This window comes from Odontesthes bonariensis, chromosome 8 (assembly GCF_027942865.1).
Source record: "Odontesthes bonariensis isolate fOdoBon6 chromosome 8, fOdoBon6.hap1, whole genome shotgun sequence".
NCBI classification, from domain to species: Eukaryota; Metazoa; Chordata; class Actinopteri; order Atheriniformes; family Atherinopsidae; genus Odontesthes; species Odontesthes bonariensis.
The window spans coordinates 29178700-29191376 of record NC_134513.1 but is presented as its reverse complement, the minus strand read 5'-3'; positions in this window follow the sequence as shown (position 1 = coordinate 29191376).

The following is a 12677-nucleotide window of genomic DNA, read 5'->3' as shown; positions in this document are numbered from 1 at the left end:
AACACAAAACAAAATTCTTTTCGTGTTTTCATTTGAAAAGCAAATTACTGTAAAAAAGAAAAGAAAAAGAACTCAATGTGCAAATATTAGCCTAAAAAAGTAAAATGTTCACAGTATGCCTTGTACACATGTATATACTGTTTTGTGGTTTGATTGTTCATAAGGAATGTTTATACTAACATTGTAATTTATTGTACACTATTTTTCCTGCCTACTGTAAGCACTTGGACAAGTCAATACAGTAACAATACTACAGTCTACTATGTGTGCTGTTGTGTCTGTACATGAAACCATAGCACCCATATCCTAGGATTCACAGAAAGAGTTGCATGTTATTGATGCCGGAGGAGAATATTTGCTCTTGTGAAAAAAAATTTGGCTTGAAAATGCAAGTTGCAGAAATGAAAAGACATAGAGAGAAAGTCATTCAACTTACTTCTAACACATTTTCAACAGCTGAGCTGTGTGCAGTCAAAGTCAATGCAGTATCACCCATATCGTGAGATTCACAGAAAGAGTACAGATGCAATATTATGTTTACAGTTCCAGTAATGAATTCAAGTTTTGAATGTAACCACAAGTGGTTCTGTGGAAGAGCTAAAAGTAGAGAAGACATTAAACTTACTTGTGACGCATCTTCACCAGTGTCAGATGATGGAGTAGCATCAAAGCCCTGTAATAATAATAACAATAAATATACAAATACAACCCTTACGAAAAACCACTATAGAAAAACTAAAGGATTTCTGTAGTAATCTATAATATTTCTATGGTGTTCTGTAATACCTTTACAGAATACCTACCTCTAATACCTTTATTGCCCTATGAGCAAATTTGTGCGAGAATAAGTGCTCTCAGTGTTTTCTCTGTTACCTATTTAAGTCACACAAACATTCTATACAGCTTGCCTTTGGTATTGCGGATTTGGATGTTATCAGCAGGTGAGTTGAAAGACTTTTAGTTCTTCAAAAAATGCGTTCAATGCAATTATTTTATCATTTGTTATATGCTACAATGACTCGACGTGATAGAACTTACTCATTCAAGTCTCTCATCTTTTTTTTATAGCTTGAGTGTAGGCAGTATGGGGAAGCCAAGATCAGTGCGTAACATCAGCTTAACTTTGGATTTTTTTACCAGTAACAGTAAAAAAAAGTCCTTCGACTTTAATAGCATGCTATTCAGAGGATTTCTGACATGGAGTACAACTAGCAAAGTACTTAGCAGCTTTCACCATGTGTTTATTTGGTTAGTACTCAGTACAGTGCTCTTGATTTATGTACATATATGACATATATGACACTAAATTATTCTAATAATTCTACAATATCAATCAACGGGACCAATTTGAAGAACTGAAAAGGAATATATATATGCGTACTCTAATCACATCAAATGATTAAATTAATTTACACGATATTGCATTCAACAACACTACAAGTTTTACATTGCCAACATAATTGTCCACTGTTCGCAGTGCATAGGTGCGAAAAACCCACCGACTGCTACTTCCGTAACTCATGTTCTTATCTTGGGAAAACTCACCTACGGCCCCACCCCACCTGGCGACCGACCACTTTACCAAGGTCGCACTCCGAACAGTTGACTGACACAATTGGCAATGGACATATCAGTGATCAGTTTTGATTGATAATAAACATAGAATGAATACACGACCATCAAACCGATTGATCACAGTTTCGTCTCGAGTACAATACATAAAATTATGGATTATCACACAACAAAAGTAATAAAAAGCAATGTAATGCAGCTCTTTCAGTCCCGTCCCATCTCCTGTACTCTGGTGTCGTCTGCTTCTGGCCGAACATCCGTCCGGCTGGGTCTGGAACTGCTAAGCTAACTCTGGGAGGAGAGGTCACCAGTACATCACTCCCAATCAAAGAGATCTTCAGCATCTCTTCTCCCTGTCCTACTAACCGTGGTTCCACCCTTGAGGAAAGAATCATGTGAACCGTCCGTTGATAACCTTCATTCGTTGGCCCGCTCTCCCATGCGCTGGTCCTCAGACCTGGTCCCGCATGGTCATCTGCCTCCTGGTTTGTTCCATACTTCGTTTGAACATCACTTGCAGCAACCACCTTCTCAGAATGGGTATAATGCAACACACCAATAGGGCAACCATTATGAATATTGACAACATAGCTAATCCCGCCTTCACTGCCATCGCTCCCCACTCTCCCAAAATCCCATCCAGACCAGTCCACCACCCTTCACTACCACCAGCATTACTCTTCAGCTCCTCTTTCAGCTCCCTGATCTTCTTCATGGCCGTTGTAAACGTACCATCAGCTGCAGTGTTCCCGGGTATAAATGTACAACATTTTTCCCCAACCATCTGGCAAACGCCACCTTTCTCCGCTAATATCCAATCCAAAGCCTGTCTGTTCTGCCAAGCCATCCTACTCGTCTCATGTAGTTGTTCTCCAAAGGCTGCAAGCCCTTCACTCGTGTAGTTAAGAATTCTCTGTTGGTTGTAGTATATGTAATTAATCCACTCCACATTTTTGTTAATCGTGATCCACGGCAAAATAGACTCAAACCCAGCTGCAACCTCACTGCGTGCTTTGAACTCGAAAGGAATCCCTCTCGGCTGCCCTATTGCATCCAAGTAAACGTGCTTATCCATGATGTAGTCACCACTAGATCTTTTAATTCTCCCGTTTTCCACATCCAACCCCAGTAACTCGTTTACCTTGTCGTACACTAACACAACCGAAGTCTTCATCCTCACAAGTGCACACAGGCCTATCCACCTGTTGGGTAACACGTTTAACAAAACGTCCTCTCCGCGCATCCAATAACTATCCGCTATTGGGTGTGTCTGATCCCCAAACAGGTAGAGAGTCGGAATTGTCATTTCTATATCCTCACATTTTTGATCCAAAGGAACTGGATTTTCATACCACACCGGTTTCCTGATAAATATCGGTTTCATATTTGCGTGTGTAAACCAAGATAAAACCCATGTGACGTTGCATCTAACGGTAGTGTTACCTACGTGAGTTCCACTGTCATTAGTAAATCCACCACTCGTAAAGCATTCAAACTCACCATCGTAATCTACCCTATAATCAGTCGGAGGCCCATCCTGTGTTGTACTAAGATTAAATTCAGCACAGGACGACTCCAATTTGTGGCCCCTACCTTTTTTGAAAAAGTCCTGTAATTTATTTGCCCCAAACATCAATCTACACTTAATCCCACACATAGGAAGTTCAAACAATAACCATTTATCCTTCTGAGGTGTAAACCTACCTTCTCTGCATTCCCGTTGCTGGACCACTGCACAGTCCCTGAAGGTGTGTGGCTCTGGAACAACAACAGGCAATGCCCCCGGAGCGTCTGCGCATATGAGGCACTCCGTCGCCGTTAGTTCTCTTATAGTGTACCATGCCCATCTATACCACATATTCTGTGCTGCCTTCCCCCACAAACCATCTTCCACACTTACACTGTTTTCCTGTCTCTTCCTGTGCATGTACCCTCCATATGTTCTTGGATTAACACGATTCTTCCGTCCTGTAGTGCTAATGGTATCAAGTCCCCCTAGATTTTCCTGTGAAATCTTTCTATTCTTACCACCATAGTGAACAACTCCTCTCTGGCCGGAGGACACCCTGCTCTTCCCAGATTGTCCCTTCGTTGTAGCGTCCGGAGGCGGTGATTTGGTCGTCTCCTCCACCGGACCCATGATCCACACTTCCTCACCATCCTTTATTCCAACATACTTAAATTCAAGCTTAACATCTGCCTTTTCATGAGTAGCTCTGGTGTGTAATGCTGGCAAAGTTTGTGGCGTGGCATGGCCTGAGTGGGTGTGTGTTGTTGCATCATACCCATCCGACCCAGGCTGGCTACTTCCCCTGCTCGGTGTCTTCCTCACTGGACCCCTTCCCGCCTCTCTTGGATGCGGGATCCCGTCCCACACCTCCAGGCCTTGCTCTCCGGAGCCCATGCCGTCGGCCCACACCCACACCTGGATGCTCATCAGTGTCAGAAATCTTAACATCTTCCTTTCGTTCATTCTCCCCCTCGGACTGAACTCCGTCTGTGCCTTTAACCCGAACCTTAGTGCAGTGATTCAAATGGTACCATGTGTTGCTACCTTCCACTTGAACTGCTGTTGGCGTTGCTCGCACCACTGCGTACGGTCCTTCTCGTCTTGGCTCGTGCCACTTCCTTCGGAATACTTTGATGTACACCTGGTCGCCCGGCACCACTGGTCTCTCAACCGGCTGTTCGAGACTCACGCCTCTGGACTTCTCCCGTAGATAGATTGTTCTGTGGATTGCAGTCAGCTGCCTCATGTAAGCTTTCAACTCTGTTTGCAGCTGCTCAAGTGGGGGCCCTTTAAATGGCCCTCTCAACTGCGGTGCCGGCATGGGTCGACCCGTTAGCATTTCATGCGGTGTTAGGTGCGTGACTCTATGAGTCTGCATACGATAGCTCATTAGTGCAAGCGGCAAAGCATCTACCCAATTTAGCTTAGTTGAAGCACAGATCTTATTCAATTTCACTTTCAAAGTTCCATTGATTCTCTCAACCATCCCTTGACTTTGGGGGTGATAAACGGCCCCACAGCGCTGCTTGATTCGCAGCTGCTGCAGAATGCCTTTCGCAACCTTCTGAACAAATGCTGAGCCGTTATCTGAGCTAATCTCTGCCGGAATGCCAAACCGAGGAATCACCTCTCTTACCAAAAACTTCACGACCGTCTCTGCTCCCAAATCCTTGGATGGAGTTGCTTCGACCCACCGGCTGAACCGATCAATCACCACTAGCATGTACCTTTTCCCTTGTACTGTTTTAATCATGTCCACATAGTCTATGACCAATGACTTAAAGGGTCCTTCTGGCACCGGAATGTGTCCCACTGGTGTCTTCACACCCTTTCGCACATTGTTCTGTGCACAGATTTCACATTGACCCAACACTTCATCAACCATTGCATGCATGTATGGTGACCAATAACCTTGTTGTTTTACCTTTTTCACTACCTCTGCCCTGGCACAGTGATCCACACTGTGAACATGAGAGATCAGCATTGTCAGCAGAGCCACTGGTGCCACCAGGAGACCATCCTGTGATCTCCACAATCCCTTTTCGTTCTTCGTGGCGCCTCTCCGCGTCCAGACATTGTGCTCCCCCACCCCTGCTTCCTGTTGCATTAGAATGATGTCCTCTGGCGTAACAACTGGCTCCAGTGACACCATTGGTGCCAAAACAGCCACCTGGCATCCTGATGCTACTTTCGCTGCTTCATCAGCCGCGTTATTACCTTTACTGACCATTTCGTTACCTTTCCGATGTGCCTGGCACTTTATCACTGCCAGTTTCGAGGGGAGCATCGTGGCTGCAATCAGCTCCCTCACTTGGACCTCGTGCCGCACTGGACTCCCGTCTGCCCTTCTGAATCCTCTCTGCTTCCAAACTGCTCCAAACAAATAGAAAATACCATGAGCATATGCAGAATCTGTGTACACATTTGCAACCTTACCCTTCGCCAGTCGACATGCTTCCGTTAATGCCCTCAGTTCAGCCAACTGTGCCGAACATGGCTGTTCACACTTCTCAGCCTTCACCGTCACAAAGTCTCCGTCCTCCTGCTTCACAACTGCAAAACCTGCATGATTACCCAAATGATCTCTGAAACATGAACCATCCACAAAGTATGTGACATCAGCCCGCCCAAGCGGAGTTGCTTCTAAATCAGGTCTCAATTTGGTATATCTCATAGTTTCTGCTACACACTCATGTGGTTCTCCTTCAAACTCGAGTGGAATGACATCCGCCGGATTCAATGTAGTACACTTCTGTATTCTCACATCCGGATATGTCAACAGATGCATAAACTGCAAACACCTTGCCTGAGTCACAACATACTTTCCCTGATTTATTAGTTCTGAGATGTTATGGTGTGTCATGATGTTGACTGGATACCCCATTGTTATTGTGGATGCTTTCTCATAAGCATACTGAACTGCGGCCAACCCTTGATAACACGGTGGCCAGCCTTGTACAACATTATCCAATTTTGTACTGTAATACGCAATGGCTTGTTTTCTTCGACCACTACACGTTTCCTGCATCAGCACTGCAGAAGCGTACATGTTGTGTCTGTTCGAGACATATAAGAAAAATGGCTTCTCATAGTCTGGTATTGCCAGTGTTGGTGCTTTTTGCAAATCCTGTTTCAAACTTTCGAAGGCTAACTTAGCCTCGCTGGTCCACTCCAGTGGTGCTTTCAACCTTTGGTCTTTGGATTGTTTCATGATCCCTCTCAAGGGAGCGCATTTAATTGCATAATCTTCTATCCAATCTGCACTGAAACCTGTCATCCCCAAAAAGATCATCATTTCCTCGATTGTTTTTGGACATGGTGCTTTACTTACTCCCTCCAAGTGTGTTGGGGAAATAGCAATCGTTCCCTGCGAGATTACCCTCCCCAGATAATCTACTTTAGGTTGACAATACTGCAGTTTTGATTTAGAAACTTTGTACCCTCCCTCTGCCAGCCTCTCAAGGATCTTCATAGAGTCCTGATGACACGCCTCAAGTGTTGGTGCGCACAGCAAGAGATCATCGACATAGCGTAGTAGGGTACCGTTCAATGCGAGGCCCTCTAGGTCCTGTCCAAGGAGCTGGTTAAACACATGAGGGCTGTGTTTAAACCCTTGAGGAAGTCTGGTGTAAGTGTACTTCTTACCTCTGTATGTGAATGCGAACAAATACTGGGATTCCTCAGCTAGAGGAACGCTGAAAAATGCAGAACATAAATCGATTACTGTGAAAAATTTTGCGTCAGGAGGCACGTTGGTGAGGAGTGTGTATGGATTTGGCACCTCTGCTGGCCAATCTTCCACAATCGCGTTTATCATGCGCAAGTCATGTGCTAACCTGTATTTAGATTTGTCTGCCTTCAGTACTGGAAATATTGGAGTATTACACACACTGACTGTCTCAACCAACACTCCTTTTCCTACAAAACCTTCTACTGTCCCACTTACCCCCTCCTCTGCTTCTGGCTTGAGTGGATACTGAGGACGATTAGGAAGTTTGACATTAGGTCTTAACTCTACTTTCACTGGGTTAGCAGATTTCACCAAACCAACATCGGCCTCATTCTTAGACCACACTTGGTTTGGGACATGAGCTATCATTTCTTTCAACAGATCACTCTCAACCCCTTCTGTCTCACTTTGCTTTGCTGTCTGGACTGATTGGTTCACCAATGCCATAACAGCCTGCGGTTTCGCCAATGCTGCTACGCTGCATAGGATTTTAATCATCGTGGCATCCTGTGATTGGAAAATTAACGGATTCTCTGTTCGCTCCCACTTTACTCCTAACGCTGTTTTCATCATGGGCCCCACATCCTTTGCTTTGAAATTCTCATTCACCAACAAAGTAACATGTGGAGCAGATTCTGGCACATTGTACCATTTTGAAATAAATGCATTTGATTCCACATTCATGGCTGCCCCTTGTTTTCCAATGATAATGTATTGAGTTGTCAAACTTATCTCAGAGTTTTCCGTTTGTTTGTCCCATGGCTCTTCGAACTCTCCACTTTTTGAAACATCATAATACATTGTACAATGATAATCAAGCGTGGGTTTCCTTGCTTTAGGGCACTGGGCTTGAATGTATTTTTCCCATTTGTTCCAAGCCCCTGTTACTGGCTCAGAAATGTCTCCCAACCAATAAATTCTTGCTGTGCCTGCCTGTGTCGACTCTGGAAACTCCAGACCTCTTTTATCCAAGATTATGCCTTGCGGTGAACACCAAATCTTAATTTTTAGTTTGCATAGGGCGTCCCTCCCCAACAAGTTAAGGGGAGTCTGATGTGATACCCCGATTGGCATCCTGATTTCATTTTCCCCTGTGGAGATACGCACGGGAGCGGTCATTTGTACTAGCTGCTTAATTCCCGAGAATCCTATTGTCTCAATAAATTTATTTGACATGGGGAGGTGTGTGGCATAATGTTGACTTACACAAGTGTAGGTGGCTCCAGTGTCCACCAACATTGTAGTTGGCTCATCCTCGATTAGAACCTGCAGCATCGGTTCTTCATCAGCTCCCACCATTACGACTGGAAACTGACCCTCCCCTCTAGGACTCTGTGGGCACCCCTAATAACCAAAGTTTGGACTCACCCATGGGCCTGCCGGGCCACTTGATCCACCCCGCGGGGACTGGCCGCGGTCCTGCCGCACATTCTGATTTCCTGGTGCTCGCGGACATCTGTCAGCAAAGTGTCCAACCTCGCCACAAGTCCAACATGCTCCCAAGGACCTCCGTCTCCCAGCTGTGACTCTCCCGAACCCTCGGTGGGCTCGATACTGGCCTCGTCCTCCTGCCCGTGGTGTGTATGGTGGTTGCGTGTAGGCCTGAGGTGTGACGGGTTGAAAGGGTGCAGAGGGTGCAAAGGGTGGAGGTACCTGTTCAGTGGTCCCCGGTGTCATCAGGGCCTGGCCTCCCACCTTTGGTCCTTCCAGCTGCATCTGTGTGAGTTTCCTCTGCAAGTTCTTATCCTGCTCCTTCCGTTTCCGTTCACTTTGCCTGTATTTGTCAATAGCATGCACAACATTATCCCGGAATGCCGCATGTGTCATTGATTTCAACTCTACCACATCCTCCAGCCTCGCTCGAACTGGGTCGGGCATGGCTTCTAGGATAGAGTCTCTGAACACAGAGTTGAGCACTGTGTTAGGTTCAATGTCTTGTTCCAGTTCTTGTTTCCATCTTTCCAACTGGCGTGCAACGTACGCCGCTGGATTATCTGTATCCAACAGTGTGTCGCTCTTTAACGCTTTTGGATCCGTTTTCGTAGGATACTCAGCTCGCAGAGCTCCCCACAATGCAGGTCGATGTGCATCGAACCCAATTCCATCTGCTCGATGGCCCACCATCCAGCCATTCATACTGTTTCTCAAAATGCCCTCCATGGTAGTAGTTCCAAAACACAGTGCCCACACTGCCTTGATGTCTCCCACAGCCAACAGTTTGCCCACAGTTTCTTGTTCAAAAGCTCTTATCCATTTGCTTGCACCTGTGTGAATGTCCGGCAGTCTGGCAACCAGCCCCGCTAGGTCGAGCATCTGCCACGGCACATACTGTCCCTGCATCCCATTCACCAAAATCGGAAAATTACCCGCAGTATATTTCTGTGGTGCATGAATACCTGGTCGGTATCTTAAATTAAACTCTCTGTCCCTGCCGTTTCCCTGCTGGCCGGGTGGATTCTGTTCCTGAACCTGCTCTTCTGCTTGGTTTATCTCTTGCTGTAAATCAACCATGGAATGAGTATGCTCTATCCAATATGAATCTTCTGCCAGTTTCCCCTCATATTCTGCATAACAGTCTAAAACCTGTGGTGTCTTCCTGGCCGTACTACAATGTTTGGGAGGCCTTTCATGTAACATGGATTTTTCTTGTGACGTCCTTTCCTGTAGTATAGACTTTTCTACTATGGGAGTGGTGGTACGATCTAGGTGTAGTGCTTTCTGGTGATCTGAGGCCTGTGCCGTTGCTGAAGCTGAGGCTGTTGGACTCTTAACCTCTACAACAGATAGTGGTTTCGGATAACCTGAGGCCTGGGCTGATGTTGAAGCTGTTGGACTGTTGTGTTCAGTACAAGATGAACATTGATCACATGATGGTTTTTGATCTGACGCTGCCTGATATTGTGGGGGGTTTCCCCTTGCAACCTGATCTGAACCACCGACAGCGCCTGGCTCAGGAGCTCCCTGACTGCTTGAAGCCGCTGTCAGTGGTTCAGGGCGTACACAAGGTACTTCCTGATTTTTCATTTCAAAATCTCCTTTTATGTTCATCACCCCTGACAGTGTTGGATATAGTCCTGCAGACTCATGCTGCTTGACCTTCTCCACTACCGGCTGTTCCCCCCTCAGTATGGCTACGCCTTCCTTCAAATTCCTTCTGTAACGACGACCTTCAGTTTCAAAGAAATGCAAAATTTCTAATTCAAGCTCCCTCTTTTTCTGTCTCTTTTTGCTTTTGTTTTTTGATTTGTGATCGTTGATTCTTTGTTCCATAACTTCACAGACAGCTACATCGAAAGTGCCATCCTTTGGCCAGGGTGGGAACATCTTTTTGGTTTCTTTTTTCCCATTTTTGAGATAACTTTTGAATGTCTTTGTAACGTCCTGGATGCCTAGCGCTAACGATTATTGTTGGTGTTACATCCATCGTCTCACCTAGTTAGTTCCTTAGAACCGGGAATACTAATTATTATTATCCCTTTCCCCCCCCCCCTCTTTTTTTTTTTTTTTTTTTTTTTTTTTTCCAAACAACTTTTGAAGATCAATTTAAATTAACTAATTATTTAACTCTAATGCTCATTTAATGCTCGGCTCAGTTTAGCTTAGATGCAGCTAATTATTGGATATTATCAATGCTACTGTTAAGCTAATTTAGCTTGTTGCTATTTTGATTCCTAGTTTGTAGTTAAGTTCTTATTAGCTTATTGTTAATGCTATTGTTTGCTATCCAATGTCAATTGATGTTGGTTTCCTAGCCGTTGTTAATGAATGCTAACTTATTGCCAATTAAGATTTAAACCAATATTTGCCTTATTGCTATTGCTAATCAATGCTAATTGTATTTCTGATCAATGCTAATTATGGCTAACGAAATGCTAACCAATGCTAACCAATGCTAACAAATGCTAGCGATGCTAACCAATGCTTCTTATTGCTAATCACGCTAGCTTCCTTGTTGACCAATGCTAATCGAATGCTAATTATGCTATTTAATGCTAATTATTGCTCCTCAATGCTATTGAATGCTAACTTATGCTAGACAATGCTAGTTATTGCTAATCAGTGCTATTGAATGCTAATTTATGCTAGACAATGCTAGTTATTGCTAATCAGTGCTATTGAATGTTAATTTATGCTAGACAATGCTAGTTATTGCTAATCAATGCTATTGATTGCTAACCAATGCTAATAAATGCTAATTTATTGCTAATCGAAAGCTCTGTTAGTGCTTACTCTGTTTAAAGTGACTCAGGCTTGGCGCCGCCCCAACCTTTGCTCACACCCGGATGTTTCTGATCCAATCCACCCACAATGTCTCTCCACCAATCCCAGATGATACAATGCACGTCACAGCTATGTCAATTTCGACCAATGAAATCTGAACACACCTCTAAATCTAACTCCAATGAAACACGTCTACGACAGTAACTTTTAACCAATGAAATATGAACACACCTCTAAGCCTGCCTCCAATGAACCACGTGAATTTCTAACAAATCAAATATGAACACACCATTACATCTACTTCCTAGACTGTTATTAGCTCCTCCCAAGCATACCAATTGAACCAGACATTACAATTGAACCACACCCAAACTCAAAATGGCGTTTGTCACACTTTGTAACAAGTTAAGAAAGAGGAAGAAATACAATTTAACACGCTGTAGACAGGGAAAATACAAATCAAAAGATACAGAAACAATGCATAAGCGAAAAACTTTCTTTATCAGGAATGTCACATTCAACTTGACTAGAGACAGAACCTCTCCTCTAGAATTGCGAAACCCTCATTACTCGACTGATAACAACTCCGCAATTAGCACATTACCTAAAGAAAACTAATAATTATTACAGTTCAACCATAAAGTGCCCCTGGAAGACACAAGGAAAGAAAATGTGATCACACACGAACATTTGCAGCAGCAGAGAACTCTCAAGGACAGAGCACCAGCCTCGTGAACGCGCAGCACCCTCTGTCCCCCTGAAAGCCAAAACACCTTCACTCGCCTGTTGAGAATAGAACTTTAGAAACTTAACACCAATCACAGCAGTACTCAATAATTCAATAATAACAAGATGCACTCAACGAAAATACAGAATCTTAAAAAAATAAACACTCAGCGTTTAAAAGTCACAGCACATTACTGCAACAGCTCCTTATCTCCCCAAGTTATTAATGTGGCAACTATAACAATTAAGCAACTTATAACAATGTAGCAAATTATAACAATGAAGCAAATTATGACAATGAAGCAAATCTGAGTTTAACTTAAAATACTACGACTACTCAAAAGTCAAGGGATGATATGAGTCAGAAACTTTTTCTTTTCTTCTCTTTCTTGATTCACACAAACATCAGATTTCACACACACATTGACAGACAACAGAGACCGGTCACACGCACTCACACCAAGTCGGTCGATCAAAGTTTTGTGTCAGTCACCGTTCAAATCTTCACATTTTTAAATTATCAATTTCTTTCATTTAGACTTTTAATTTTTCAGGAGATGTTGGTGTCGGCAATATATGGAATACAAAATGTGTTTTCCCTACAAGCCTTGTGATATGGTTTCTTGACCAAAGCAACAGATGCTGACGTGTACTTTACCAGCTTCGCTGTGACCTCTCAATAATAATCTCCTGTGGCCAATTTCATAAACGAATTTGAATTTTCTTCTCAAAATGTCTTTATACTGAGGTCTCGGATAACTCCAAAGAGTTCTACGCAGATATATAAAATGATATAAACATATATACTTAAAATGTGCCCGTATAGAACTGGAATTGACTTTTTCGGAGTTTTCTTGAACTGCTCTTTTGATTCCACCTTCAAACTTTTATGTTCGCAAGTCAATCAATTACCAGCAT